The following is a 14,148-nucleotide window of genomic DNA, read 5'->3' as shown; positions in this document are numbered from 1 at the left end:
TGTGGCCGAGCCACACCAGTGTGCCGGCGGGAAAACGGAGGCCCAGACGCGTCGTTAAGCGACTTGCCCTGTATCCCATCGCTCCAACCAACAGGAGCTGATGGTCGCAGAGTCATTCTGTCCCAGATACCTCGTAGCTGTGTGACCCTGGGATAGTTCCTTTACCCTACTGGCCTCAGTTTCCTCATCTGTAACATAAGCTGGAGAAGGAAACGGTGAGCCAATCCAGTGTCTTTGCCAAGACCCCCCCCAAAAGGTGGCAAAGAATCTGACACGACTGAACAAGAGAAAAATGACAGGTGCCACAGTTCTCTTTTGTCCTGCCTCAGTTTCCCTAATTATCCTGACTCAGTTTTCCTAATTGTTCTGCTTCAGGTTATAATTTTTCTGCTCAATACTGCAAAACCTCCCCTCCCTCTTAATCAGAATATTTGATAAGGATAAAAGATCTTATATTTTAGAATATCAGAATGCTTCTACCCATCCCAAGCTATCCAAATGTCAGATACCATCTTACCAAGATGTCTCTCCTCATCTCCAGGGTGCCTTCCCCCTGATTATGTCATCCCATCTCCGGGGGCTCATCCCACCTTGTCAAAGTCCCTTCCTGCTCTCAGCACCCTGCTTCTGCCCCTGCCTCAGTCTATCCCCTGTGTCTGAGCCACATGTCATTGAGAACCCACGTTGTTTTCAGGATTCTTGGAGACGATAGTCTCATTCAGCCCTGGGACCAAACCATGGATCCATTTAGTCCCAGTAAATCTTTCCCTTTTAAATAAATTATTAGATATTCTCTCATCTCTATCTTGTCTCAGTTTCTCTGGCAATACACTAAGGACTTTGTTTCACTAAAGTGGGATGACATAATGTTATTTATGGAAACACCCAAAAAGGTCAAAACATGGTCCCTGTCCTCCAGGAACTCACATCAAAACCAGCTCCAAAGAACAAGAGACATGGAGTATAAAAGGATGGCACAAAGAGGACAAGGCAGCGATGCCCCTTACTTCTGTACAGGAACACTGAGGAGGCAATAACAGTAGCTATTCAAATTCACAGAGTATTTTCCTTGGACTGGAATCATATCACTTCAAATAGTGCAAATTTGAACACATGCAGCCACTTCAGGGTCTTCATTAGAATCTTGGAGCTCACACCTTGTAGATACCCATCCTATCTTCTGATTGGAGGATGGATCAAATAACTCATCCCCAAACTTCTATTCAGGCCAATTATTCTTCATTTCTCATCTGGCTGCTTCTCCATTATGTTTCTATCCAATGGATACTTTGCCACTCCCTTGTCACTTTTTAAAAAAACAATGTCTTATCTAGTTATATTGTAAGCTCCTTGAAGGCAGGGACATTTTCATATTTGTAACCTCTGCACTTAGCACAGTACCTGACACAGAGGAGGTACTTAACAAATATTTATTAGACAAGCAACTAAATGCCTTCCCTCTGCTGATTATCTCCAAATTATCTTTTTTATAACTTGTCTGTACATAGGTGGTAGCTCCTGTTAGACTGATATTTTTGAGAGCAGGGCTTGTTTTTGCTTTTCTTTTTTCTTCATATCTCCAAAACTTAACACAGTAATTGGAATAATAAGTGCTGGATAACTGTTTATTGATGTATTCCGCGACTTGTCTATGATTATTCAACTATATTTTAGTGGGGGCAGAGTTGTGGAGAGCTAGAAAGAGAGATTCTATGTCTTCTGGCTTTTATCTTTTCTTTTCTTTTTTCTTTTTCTTTTCTTTTCTTTCTTTCTTTCTTTTTTTTTTTTTTGTGCTGAGGCAATTGAGGTTAAGTGACTTGCCCAGGGTCACACAGTAGGAAGTGTTAAGTGTCTGAAGTCAAATTTGAACTCAGGTCCTCCTTACTTCAGAGCTGGTGGTCTGTGCACTAGACCACCTAGCTGCCTCTGGCTTTTAATCTTTAAGAGAGAAGCAGTTTAGTTGAATATCCTCTTCAAGGAGAGATATTTGACTAGAGGAAAGAAACTAGCACATAAAGAAGCTAGCATCTTTATTCATATCCCCAACTTACTATACTAAAGATATCAGGGAATTTACCTTTGTTTAAGATATGGTACTTTCTGTCTCTGGCTGCCTCTCATTCTTTTTCTATGTTGAGCTGAGATATCTTGTTCACAATAGGAGATCTCATTCATTCTGTGTATTGTTTGATATATTCTCATCTATATAATTTCACTCTTTCTTATTTGCTATCAGCTTGGATATTTGTTATTTTATTTGTGTGATCTTTGCCTCATTGTCTTTGGCAGGAAAGGATTCAAGCCTTCTACATATAGCTCCTAGCACTCTTAAGTTATAAGTTATAGAGGTACAGCTTGAACCCCAAAATGATTTTCCCTAGATTAATAATATTGGAAGTGTGGGGCAGATAACTTTCTGAGAAAAACAAAGTGACTAGTCTCATGTATAACAATTACCTGTTTCCTGCTGGACAGCAATCAAAATCTTTCCTGGAAAAGGGTAGGTGAAAGAGATTCTAGATATATCTATCTAGCCATGCTTCCAATGCTAGTCTCATTTAGACAAATCCATGAGTACACATAACCTACATGGGTGTGAAAAATGGATGCATTTTCCACAGTTAGGAAAATTAAATTGGAGAAATGAAATAAATTAGAAAACTGAAACCCACCAGAACATCAAGGAATAATCAAGGGTGGAGTTTAATCTTCTCCCAAAAGAATGTAAGCTCCATGGGGCAGGGACTGACTTTTGTGATGGTGGCCTGAGATTTGAAAATAATCTTTTTGTTCTTTGCTCTTAGCCCTCTTTTGTTACCCTTCCCTCTTCTAGAATGTAAGCTCGTTGGGAGAGGGACTGGCTATGTAATGAACATCCAATTAAGGGGAAATCAGGATAGGAAATAAAATACTACCTTTGGAACCCCAAAAGTGTGTCTACTCACCCACGTACTTATTCTTGCAAGAATGTAAAATAAAAATTTCCTGCATTTACTGGTAAGTGGAGTTCTTGGTAAGATATTTTGATTTTTACATGGGCAACAAATGGACACACACTACACTGACTTGACCAACCTAAAAACCACTGTAGTGTAAGAAAAATAAAATTGGTAGAATTCATAGGAGACAAAATTGAAGAAAGGAGCCAATAATAAAACCACTAACCTAAATAGCTATGTAAAAAGTGCAAAGTATGAGTAACAAGCAAAATTAATCGATCACTATTTATTAAATACTATTAGTGGAGGGAGGCTCAGGTAATTGGCAACTAATTAATTTACTCCCTGATAGTGGGAAAGAGGCCACTGATCTTTCATTACTGCTGGTCTTTTTCTGTCTTTTTTCAGGGGGTTTTAGAATTTCCCAAAGGTTTCTTCATTTAGCAGGTGAAGGAAGCTAATGCATTATGAAAAGAGATCCATGACCATCTTATGGTGCTGAGTAAACACCAAGATAGGTAGAAGAATGGAGAACGGAAAAAGAGTGAAATTATATATTATGAAGGAAATCTAGGAATCATGATAAGAAGTATGATAGACAGCATTTGGGTAAAGAGTATACTAAGCTCTCAGCAAATCGAGAGAGCCAAATCCCATAAATATACCTGTTTTTGTAGGGCCAGCAGGTTAAGAGTATTTTTTACTTTTAAAATAAAGTTGTATAGGGGCAATTAGGTAATTCAGTGGATAGAACACCAGCCTTGAAGTAAGGAGGACCTGAGTTCAAATCTAGCCTCAGACACTTAATACTTCCTAGCTGTGTGACTCTGGGCAAGTCACTTAACCCCAATTGTTTCAGCCAAAAACAAAGTTGTATTTTAAAATGTAAAAACCATTCTTAGCTAAAGGGTATACAAAAACAGATGACGGACTGAATCTGGCCTGCAAACTAGTTTGCCAACACCTGCAAAATAAATCACCAGAAGAGAAAGGAAATAGAAAAGGAGTAAGGCAATAAATACATCCTAAGATTGTCATGATAAAGTAGTGAAAAGAAACTTCACTTTATACTTTCTAAAGTTCTTCTCTCTACCAAAATTCCGGGAGTTAATAATTTCTACGCTCACTAAAAAAAAAATAACATTTTTTTTTTGATTGGATAAATTTCATTTCTGGGAGAAGATTCTGGGAATATGGCAGAATAGATCAGAAAACTTCCGACTCTCCAAATTTCCTCCATAAAAAAAAAGAACATCATCTCAGAGAAGCAGAAATAAACTCGGAAAAAAGCAGTTGTTTTTCTAAGACAATTTGAGCAGACCCCAGGAAAGACCTGATCTCCAGGGGTAGAGGTTCAATCTGAGTGAAGTGCAAATATTTCTTGACCCATTCTGCAGAATTAACGGACCACAAGCCTAGAGGGCAGCTGAGATTAGGAGGGAACCTCAGCCATAAAAACTTTTATCTAGCAGACCTAGTTGGGACCTGATAGCTGACTATGACAGAATTGAAGGACTTTCCATTGCTGAGGGACACCAAGCACAGCTGTGCTGTTGACAAGATGCATCCTGGGATGTGGCTTCAGGGAGAAAAAGCTAGCACAAAACAGGTGAATGCAGTAGTGGAGGAGCAGGGACTTTCTAGTTATGGGCACTTGCAGGAGAGCAGAGTCTCTGGTGTTAGTTCCAGGAGAGAGGGGACAGTTATAGTTTGCAGCCATTGGAGGGACCACAAGGACCAAGATCATTTGCTAGGGACACTAGCCACATGGTTTAGTAGTAGACCTCAGAAAATAACAATAAGAAGGACTTGAGGCTTGGGACATCATTCCCCATACCTCAGGACTAGAACTTGATTATACCAATACCTACTAAAAAAACAAAATAATAAAAAAATTAATAAAAATGGGTAAGCAAAGGAGAAGGAAGCTCTTATAGGGACAAAAAAGATCTGGATTCATATTCAGAGGAAGAAAATGGAACAAAAAAGTCACTCCCTTTTCAATGAGAAATGTCAAATTGTACCCAGCACAAAAAGAGTTCTTAGAATTTTAAAAATAGAATAAAAGACATTGAGGAAAATTTAGGGGGAAAAAAGAGCAAACCAAGAAAATTATGAGAAGGAAATCAACCAGCTTGTTATAGAAAATCAAAAGCATAAGAGAGAAAATAATTTCTTGAAAATTAGAATTGGGCAAGGTGAAGTTAATGATATTCTAAGACACCAAGAAATAATAAAACAAAATCAAAAGAATGAAAAAATAGAAGAGAAAGTGAAACATCTCAATAGAAACGCAACTGATCTGGAGAACAGATGGAAGAGAAATAACAAAAGAATAGTTGTGTTGGAGTATAGCTTCTAGGGGATACAGCAATAATTTTAAAGTCCCCTGACCTTGGGATGCTTCTGTTTTAACAATCTGACAAGTGATTCTAAATCTTCTGGCTTTGGAATCTGTGAGCCTGAGGCCCTCTGATCTAAGAATACTATTGTTCTGTTAATGATTGTAAAAGCCTTTTGGCCTAGGAATATAATAATATTTCTTCCCTTAAACTTTAGGGAAGATATAGTAGTGATGCTGAGAGTCTCTAACTTTAAGATGCTATTGTTCTAACAATCTTGTCTTTCAATGATTCTAAAGTCTTCTGGGATTTAGGATAGTCCTGGGTCTACTGGTTAGAGATAATCAAATTCTTGAGACCATTCCTCAGTTTTATCTCTAGGCCATAAAATTAGCATATCAGTGACATGAACTGGATAAATTTGTCTTCTTACTCCAGGTTCTTTGCTAAATTCTCTTGGAAATTAGACCTCTTTAATTGGCATTATAATTATAATAAACTTTGTTCCTTGACTTGAATATGGGTAAAGCCTGCAAATTTTTTTGAGACACCTCATGACACTGGTCTGCAACTCCCAATCTTTTGGGGTCCCTTCCAGCCTCTACAGATGGGCTACCTGAAAATTATTATTAAGAAAAATATTGGTAAATATTACAAGAAATTATGAAGGCAAATTGCCATGAAGTTCTAGAATAAGAAGACAAAGCAGAAATAGGAAAAAAAAATCATCAATTGCCACTTGAAAGAGATACCAGGAAGAAAATTTACAGGAATATCATAGCCAAGTTTCAAAGTTCCCATGTTATAGAAAAAATGTTAGAAGCAACAAGAAAACAATTTAAATATCAAGGAGCTACAATAAAAACCTAGCACAATTACACAAGATCTAGCAACTACTATGTTAGTGAACTGTCTGTAGAGCAAAAGAGCTATGGTTGTGATCAAAGGTAACTTACCCAGTAAATTATGATTCTTTAGAAAAAAAAGAACTGTGTAAGGAGAGATTAAAAAGGAGTAAATATCTCATACAAATGAGGCATGAAAAGAAAAACTGGTCTAGAGGAAGCTTAGTAAGGGTGGGCAGGTAGTGTTAGAACTTTACTTCATTAGGAATGGGTTAAAGAGGGAACATACATATCTAGAAGGGTATAAAAGTCTTCTAAATGCAGAAAGAAGTTAGAAAGCAAGGGAATAGGGTTAAGGGAGAGAAGAAGGGAGGGACCCTTGGAGTAGTAAGTAGGTTATGAAATAGGAAAACAAAGTAGCAAATGGAAGTAAAGCAGAGGAGTGATGAGGAATAGAGTAAATGGGATGAGAAAGATAGTGAGGAAAAATAGGGAGAAGGGAAATCATGAATTTACCCATAAAATACAAATTTTAAAAATTTGGATTTACAGATTTTTCTTGTACAACATGACAAATATGGAAATATGTTTAGAAGAATTGTATTTGTTAGGGGAGGAAGACAGGGAGAAAATTTTAAAATACAGGGTTTTGCAAAGGTGAATGTTGAAAATTATCTTCATATGTATCTGAAAAAAATAATACTATTAAATTTTAAAACAAAACAAAACAAAAAAGCCATCTCACATTTTCTTCTTAAAAAATTGAATTCCTTCTTAACTGTGTGATCCTGGGCAAGTCACTTAACCCCAATTGCCTCAGCCAAAAAAAAAAAAAAAATTGGATTCAACTATATTTTGCTTTTAGGAAACATTTTAAAAATGAGAGATACACACAAAGATAAAATAAAAGGCAACAGTGGAATTTATTATGTAAATATATCCAAGCAGGGATAGTAATTATGATATCCAAGTTAAAATTAAATTAGATTTAATCAAAAGAGAAAAAAATAGAGAAACTATATTATGTATCAGCAATATTATTCAAAATTGTTTTAGGCTATTTAAAATAACTAAACAGTATAAAATTCTTGAATATACACCTATCAAAACAAACTCAGGAACTATATAAACATAAACATAAAATACTTTTTATACACATAAAGTCAGATCAAAATAATTGAAGTAATCTTTATTGGTAGATAAAGCCAATCAATATGTTATAAATGACAATTTTACCTAACTAAACTAACCTAATTAATTATCAATATAATCCCAATTAAATTGTTAAAAAAATTGTCTTACTGAGTAATAACAAAGTTCATTTGGAAGAACACAAGGTCAGAAATCTTAAAGAAACCAGGAAAAAAAGATGTAAAGGAAAAAGATCCAGCTGAGAGCATTGTTGAAATATAAAATGGATAATGTCAATTATTTTAAATTAAAATTTTCTTGAATAACTAAAACATTAGCCAAGAAAAAAACAATGCAAGAAATTGGGGGGGGGGGGGAGGAGAACTTTCATAAACAATCTCTCAGATAGGTGAGATTGGGTTGGAATATTGCTGATATAGGTATAGGAATATATATGTGGTATAGGAAATGATGAGCTGGTTGATTTAGAAAAACATGGAAAAACCTGGACTTATGAATGAAGAGGGTATCCACCTTTAAAGAAACAGATGACAATTGGAAATAAGCATAGTATACAGCTTTAAATATATGGATATGAATGAATATGTGTATATATATATATAATGTATATGTTTTTGGATATCTATGTATATGTGTATGTATGTGTGCATGTATGTGTGTTTGTGTGTAAATATATCCATTCTTAATTGTAGCCTTGTTTAGGGTGGGGGGGGCAGGTAAGGTAGGGAGGGGAAAAATAAAGTAAAAAGTACACAGAAGAGAACAAAAGAAAGCCTACAAGGAAGCAAAAACAAAAACAAAAAACAATGATATCTTTAAAAAATAATGTGTTGGGGCTGCTAGGTGGTGTAGTGGATAGAGGATCAGCCCTGAAGTCAAGAGGACCTGAATTCAAATTTGACCTCAGATATTTAATACTTCCTGGTTATGTGACCCTGGGCAAGTCACTTAACCTCAATTGCCTCAGCAAAATAATAATAATAATGTATAGTACTTATTATATAGATTTTCTTGAAATGGTTATTCATTGTTCTGTATTGAATCCTCTCATGTTCAGCTGTTTACATGACAATGTTTTCTTTTCTCATTTTGTATTTAAGTTTAAAATGACTAAATTTACAAAAAAAATTAAATCTATAACTTTTAAAAATAAATTAATTAATTTCTGAATGTGCCTCTACTCCTTCCCTCCTTGAAGAATTATCCTTTGTATTAAGGAATTAATAAATTTTTTTTAGCAAAATCAATAATCTATACTTTGACTGAATCTGACAGTATATGCAACATTCTATGATCTTTGCCTTTCATCTCTTCAAGGAAAGAAAAGAAATTTATTTTCCCAGCATTTTTTCAAGGTAGTTATAATACACCATCCAGTTTTGTTGTTTTTATTCTTTTCCTCTATATTAGGTTTTTTAAAAAATCACAATGAAATTTTCAAAAGTCAGAAGAACCAACATGTGGATAACATACTTTTTTCCTTCATATATTTAAGTTTATTTTGTTAAATATTTTTCAATTACATATAAAATTTTTTAAATACTCATTTAAAAAATTTAGAGTTTCAAGTTGTTTCTCTCATTCCCTCCCCTTTCTTTCCCCTTGCAAGCAATTTGACTTTGATTATATATGTGAAATCATGCAAAACATTTTTCTGTATTAGTCCTGTTAACAAAAGAAAATATACAGAAAAAAAAAGAACTCTAAGAAAAATAATGAAACTTAAAAAAAGTATGATTCAATCTGCATTCAGAGTTCATCAGTTCTTTCTCTGGAGGTGGATTATATTTTTCATTATGAGTAATTAGAATTTCATCATAAGTCCTTGGAGCATCACTTTGATCAGAATAGCTAACTCTTTCACAATTGATCATTATTACAATATTATGGTTATTAAATACAGCATTCTCCTGGTTCTGCTCACTTCACTTTGCATGAGTTCTCTTCATTTTATAGCACAATAGTTATTCATTCATTTTTCAATTGTGTCCAACTTTTACTCTTTGTGACCCTATTTGAAATTTTCTTGGCAAAGATACTGGAATGAGTTGTTATTTCCTTCCCCAGCTTTTTTGACAGATGAGGAAACTGAGGAAATAGGGCTAAGTGACTTGTCCAGGATCACACAGCTAGTAAGTATCTGAAGCTGTATTTGAATTCACAAGGAAAATTTTGACTCCAGCCCCCTACACTGTTTATACTGTGTCACCCATATTCCATCACAATTATATACCACAACTTGTTCAACCATTCCCCAATTGATGGGTATCTCCCTAATTTCCAATTCTACCACAAAAAAAGTTGCTATAAATATTTTTGTGAACTGGGTCCTTTTCCCTTTTTTTTAATCCATTTGGGATACTGATGTACTAGTGCGATTGTATTGGGTGTAGTTGCAAATTATTTTCTAGAATGGTTAAACTCATTCACAATTCCATCAACAATGCATTAGTCTTCTCACCTGGCCCAAATGAACTACCTCCTTGGGAATAGAAAAAACTGGAACATGTCATTGGTGAACTACTCTAAGTGATATTTGAAAAAAATCAAACATAACAGATTAGTTATGTTTGACAAGATTAGAGAAGAGTAAATATTCTGAATTAAAGAGAGAGAGAGAGAGAGAGAGAGAGAGAGAAGAAAATGTAATGGAATCTACAAACTATTGGCCAGTGACGTTGCCCTCAATTTCTGGTGTGATAAGTCATTGTCTAGAAAAAGAAACTGTGATTACAAAAGTGAATACATTATATCAGACTAATCTTAGTTCCTTCTATGATAGATTTCCTAGATGGGTATATTAGGAAAAGGCTGTAGACCTTGTTTACCTAGATTTTATTTTGTTCTTAAAACTGTCTCTCTATTTCACCAGATCTGGAGGTTCAGGGTCTATTCACAAACTCATTTGTCCTTTTTAACCTGCTCTATTTTCTGACCTTGAACAGTCTGCCCTACTTTGGGGCAAATCAAGTTAATGGACTTAACTCAGTGCAGCACAGAATGCCTAAACATCAGCCAGCAACGGTTCCCTACTATCAGGAATTAAAGGTATGCATCCTCCTATTTGGCTTACTTAAGATGTTAACAAAATGTTTAATAAATTTTTTTATACTATTCTTATGGAAAAGAGGAGGGACTGGATAAAGATCAACATGGTAGATTTGGAAATGACTAAATGGCTGGACCCCCACAAATCAATCACCAATGGTTCTCTATTATCCTGAAAGGTCCTCAGGGATATATCAACAGGATTTGTGTACAGGCCCTATACTATTTAACATCTTTGTCCATAACTTGGATAATGGCATGATAGCATGCTTATCAAATTAGTAGATGACACAGAACTGAGAAGACCTCAGATGCAAGATGACAGGATTTAAAAATAATCTGACAGGCTAAAGCAATGAATCTATTGGATGGACTTTAATAGAATCAAATGTAAAGTCTTATACTTGAGTCAAAAAATATCCAATTCACAAGAACAAGATGGGGGAGATGTGACTAGTTAGCAATAATTCTGAAGAAATCTGGAATAGTCTACCAACAATGTGATATTGTAGCCCAGAAAGCTAATGAGATTTTTGGCTGCATTAAATATTCTTTTTTCTGTCCAATTTCTTTTCGTTATCTCATCTGGTTCCATGAGTTCCATTAACTTCTTTATGTATATGAGTCCCCAGTTTAATGTCATATCCAAATCAACATGTCCAACACTAAATTAATTCTTCTTCCTCTACTTCCCTCCATTCTGTCCTGTTCATCCTAGCTTTTCTATAATCTTTGAGAGAAGGGTAAGGGAATACTCATTTATTATGCACATACTGTTTGCCAAGTATTGTGATAAGCACTTTTATCAATATTATCTTGTTCTATCTTCACAATAGTTCCCCAAGGTAGGTGATATCCTCCTCTCCCCATTTATAGTTGAAGAAACTGAGGCATTCAGAAGGTAATGGATTATAAATGTCTGAGGCTGGATTTGAACTCAGGATTTCCAGACTTCCAGTACAGTGTTCATTCCGCTGTACCACCCTAGTTGCCTCCTTTCCCTTTGTAAGTCCCTTGGTGATAGAATTGCTTATATGAACCTTGAGGTCATGCCATTTAAGGATCATTTGAAGGAACTCAGGTCCCTTAGCCCTGAGATTAGATGATCTAAAGAGGAAGTTATAGTTTTCAAACATTTGAAAAGCTGTCATGTAGAATAGCAATGACATATTTTACTAGACCCCAGAAGGCACAACTTATTGGTTTCCCAATGAATATTAAGAAGCATATTTGGAGTCAACATAGAGAAAATTTTGCTAACAAGTTTTTCAAAAGTGATACCAGAGGTGTGCCAGTAATATTTTACAAGTATCTCATAAAATATATATTCATGATGTTTATTCTCATTATTAACATCTTCTTCATCAGTCTCTTAGGTCTAGCTGAACAACAAAACATCAAAAAATCAAGTCCTGATTCATAACATTTGTAATTTTTTGAGGTGTAAATTCTCACACTGAAAATTTAATAATCTTTTCTCTGAGCCAGAGCAGTTTTTTTTTTAGCAGTCTCTGTAATATGTATAATTGGTAAAAAATTTTCTTTACCTATCAATATTCTTTGTTTTTTGCAAGCCACCCTCCCTCTTTTGCCTCCTAATTATTCTACTAAGGGGATAAAATACACGTCCTTAATTTTGCAGTCCTATTTTATCAACTGCTCATCTGTCTACCTTATCTTTACAATGAGTTCTGCAGCACAAAGGACTTAGTAAAGCAAAATGTCATATTTAAAGAAGCAAGACAAAGTTGATTGGTTCATTTTCTACCTGAATCCTAGAAACCAAATTTATGACTATATAAATGTAAATTTGCTTTTTATTACATGGTTTTGGTTTTTACAGTCAGATCATACTCAACTCTGCCCCGTTCGTTCTTATGAGCTATCCAATTGCTGATGTCAGCCTTAAAAAATGGAATATATTTCCATGTAAAACATATAAACAAGTTGTCCATGTTAAGTTCTTTGAAATTAATCTTTGATGTTATCTCTTAGATGTTAAATTTTCTGTTGAGTTCATATTTGGTTGAAAGTACTAAAAATCTGCAGGTTGATTAAATGTTCATTTTTTTTTCCATTCAATATTATGGATCATTTTGCTAGATATCATATTTTTTGCCACAGGCCTACTTCTTTTGATTGCCAGTATATGTTATTCCAAAGCCTGTAGTCTTTTATTGTGGCTGCTGATAAATCATGTATAATTCTAATTGTAGCTCCAGCAGATTTGAATTGTTTTTTTCTTGTTTCTTGCAAATTTTTCTTTTTGATCTGAGGGTTTCAAAACTTGACAATAATATTCCTGTGTTTTCCACAAAGGATCTTTTTGAGATGGTAATTGATGGATTTATTTTTTTCTATTTCTACTTTCCTCTCATGTTCTAATACTTCAGGACAATTTTCTTGGATTATTTTTTGCATTTTTGTGTCAAGGTTCTTTTTTTGATCACAGATTTCAGAGAACCCAATTATTCTCATATTTTTTCTTCTTGATCTGTTCTCTACATCTGTTGTTTTTCTCATAAGATGCTTCATATTCTGTTCTATTTTTCATTTTTTTTTTGTATTCTGTTTTCTTATTCTTGACCTCTTAGAGCTTCACTGACTTCCCCTTGCTCAATTCTAATTTTCAAAGAGTGATTTTTGTTTTTAAGACTTTTTTGTCTCCTTTTCTAGTTGTTTGACTTTTTTTTTTCATTATCTTGTTTTTCTTGGATGGTTTTTATTTTTATTTTAGTTTTTAGTTTTTTCTCAATGTTTTTCATTTGATTTTTAAATTCTTTTTGAATTCTATAAATTCTCTGTGAGCAGGGAGCTATTTAACATTACTCTTTGGGGTAGAAGAAGCTTTTTTTATTTTTTTGCTTCAGTATCCTTCTCTGAAGATTGTAATGGGCACTAAGGTCCCAAGCATGTGAGGCTAAATAGTAATTGGATCATACTCTATTGCTTGGAGAAAGAATGGCTCCCACCCACTCTTTGTGCAAGTCCTGATGTGTTGTATAGGAAATAATGATTTTGGTGGGTGGAGGCAGAGGGGTGGAGAGAGAAGCAGAAAGAGATGGCAGGCTGGCATCTTGTTGCAGCTGCTCACATTGCTAATCCCCTTTCACCTCAAAAAGAATAAAGATTGAAGATTTTCTCTTAGCCTGAATTCCTGACTCTGGCTGATTTTAAAATACGCAGTCATCACAGAAGATGAACCCTGGTCTTGATTATTCCCATAGTAAGTTTTTATAGTTGGGTTCTTTCTTCTTTGCCAGTTTTTTTTTTTTTTTTTATGAGAAGTATTAATGTAAATACCTCTAATGGGGGTGGGCAAGGGGATCTTCCCTACCTGCCACCTTACCCCCAGTTAGGTTCACTTCCTTCCCATCCCACTTACCTTTACAGCTCCCCTTTCTATATTATTTTCCCTATTAGAATGTAGGTTCCTTGAGGGCAGGAGATATTTTTTGCTTGCATATATATTCCCAATGTTTAGTACAGAGCCTGGTACACTTCTGCCCCTTCTTGTGTGTTGTAGAATGTCTTAGACAATATACACACCAAAAGACTGGCAGTGACATGTATCAAAGTTATGCGGCAAAAGCTTTACAAACTCATCCATCTGTCTTGAATGTGTCTTCTTCACGCCTCCAGGAAGCTAGCATGTCACTGCATAAATTATCTACAGAAGAAATGCCAGTCCCTTTGAGAACAGGGACCTATCTTTTTCTTGTATCTGTTCTGGTACTTGGCACCTAGCAAGCACCTGATAGATGCTTGTTGACTAATGAATGATAAACATCAACAGGAACAATTCTGCCCTTCTTTTCCTTG

The sequence above is a fragment of the Sarcophilus harrisii genome, chromosome 1 (genome assembly GCF_902635505.1).
Source record: "Sarcophilus harrisii chromosome 1, mSarHar1.11, whole genome shotgun sequence".
Taxonomy (NCBI): domain Eukaryota; kingdom Metazoa; phylum Chordata; class Mammalia; order Dasyuromorphia; family Dasyuridae; genus Sarcophilus; species Sarcophilus harrisii.
The sequence above is the reverse complement of the archived record's forward strand: the minus strand, read 5'-3'. Positions refer to the sequence as shown.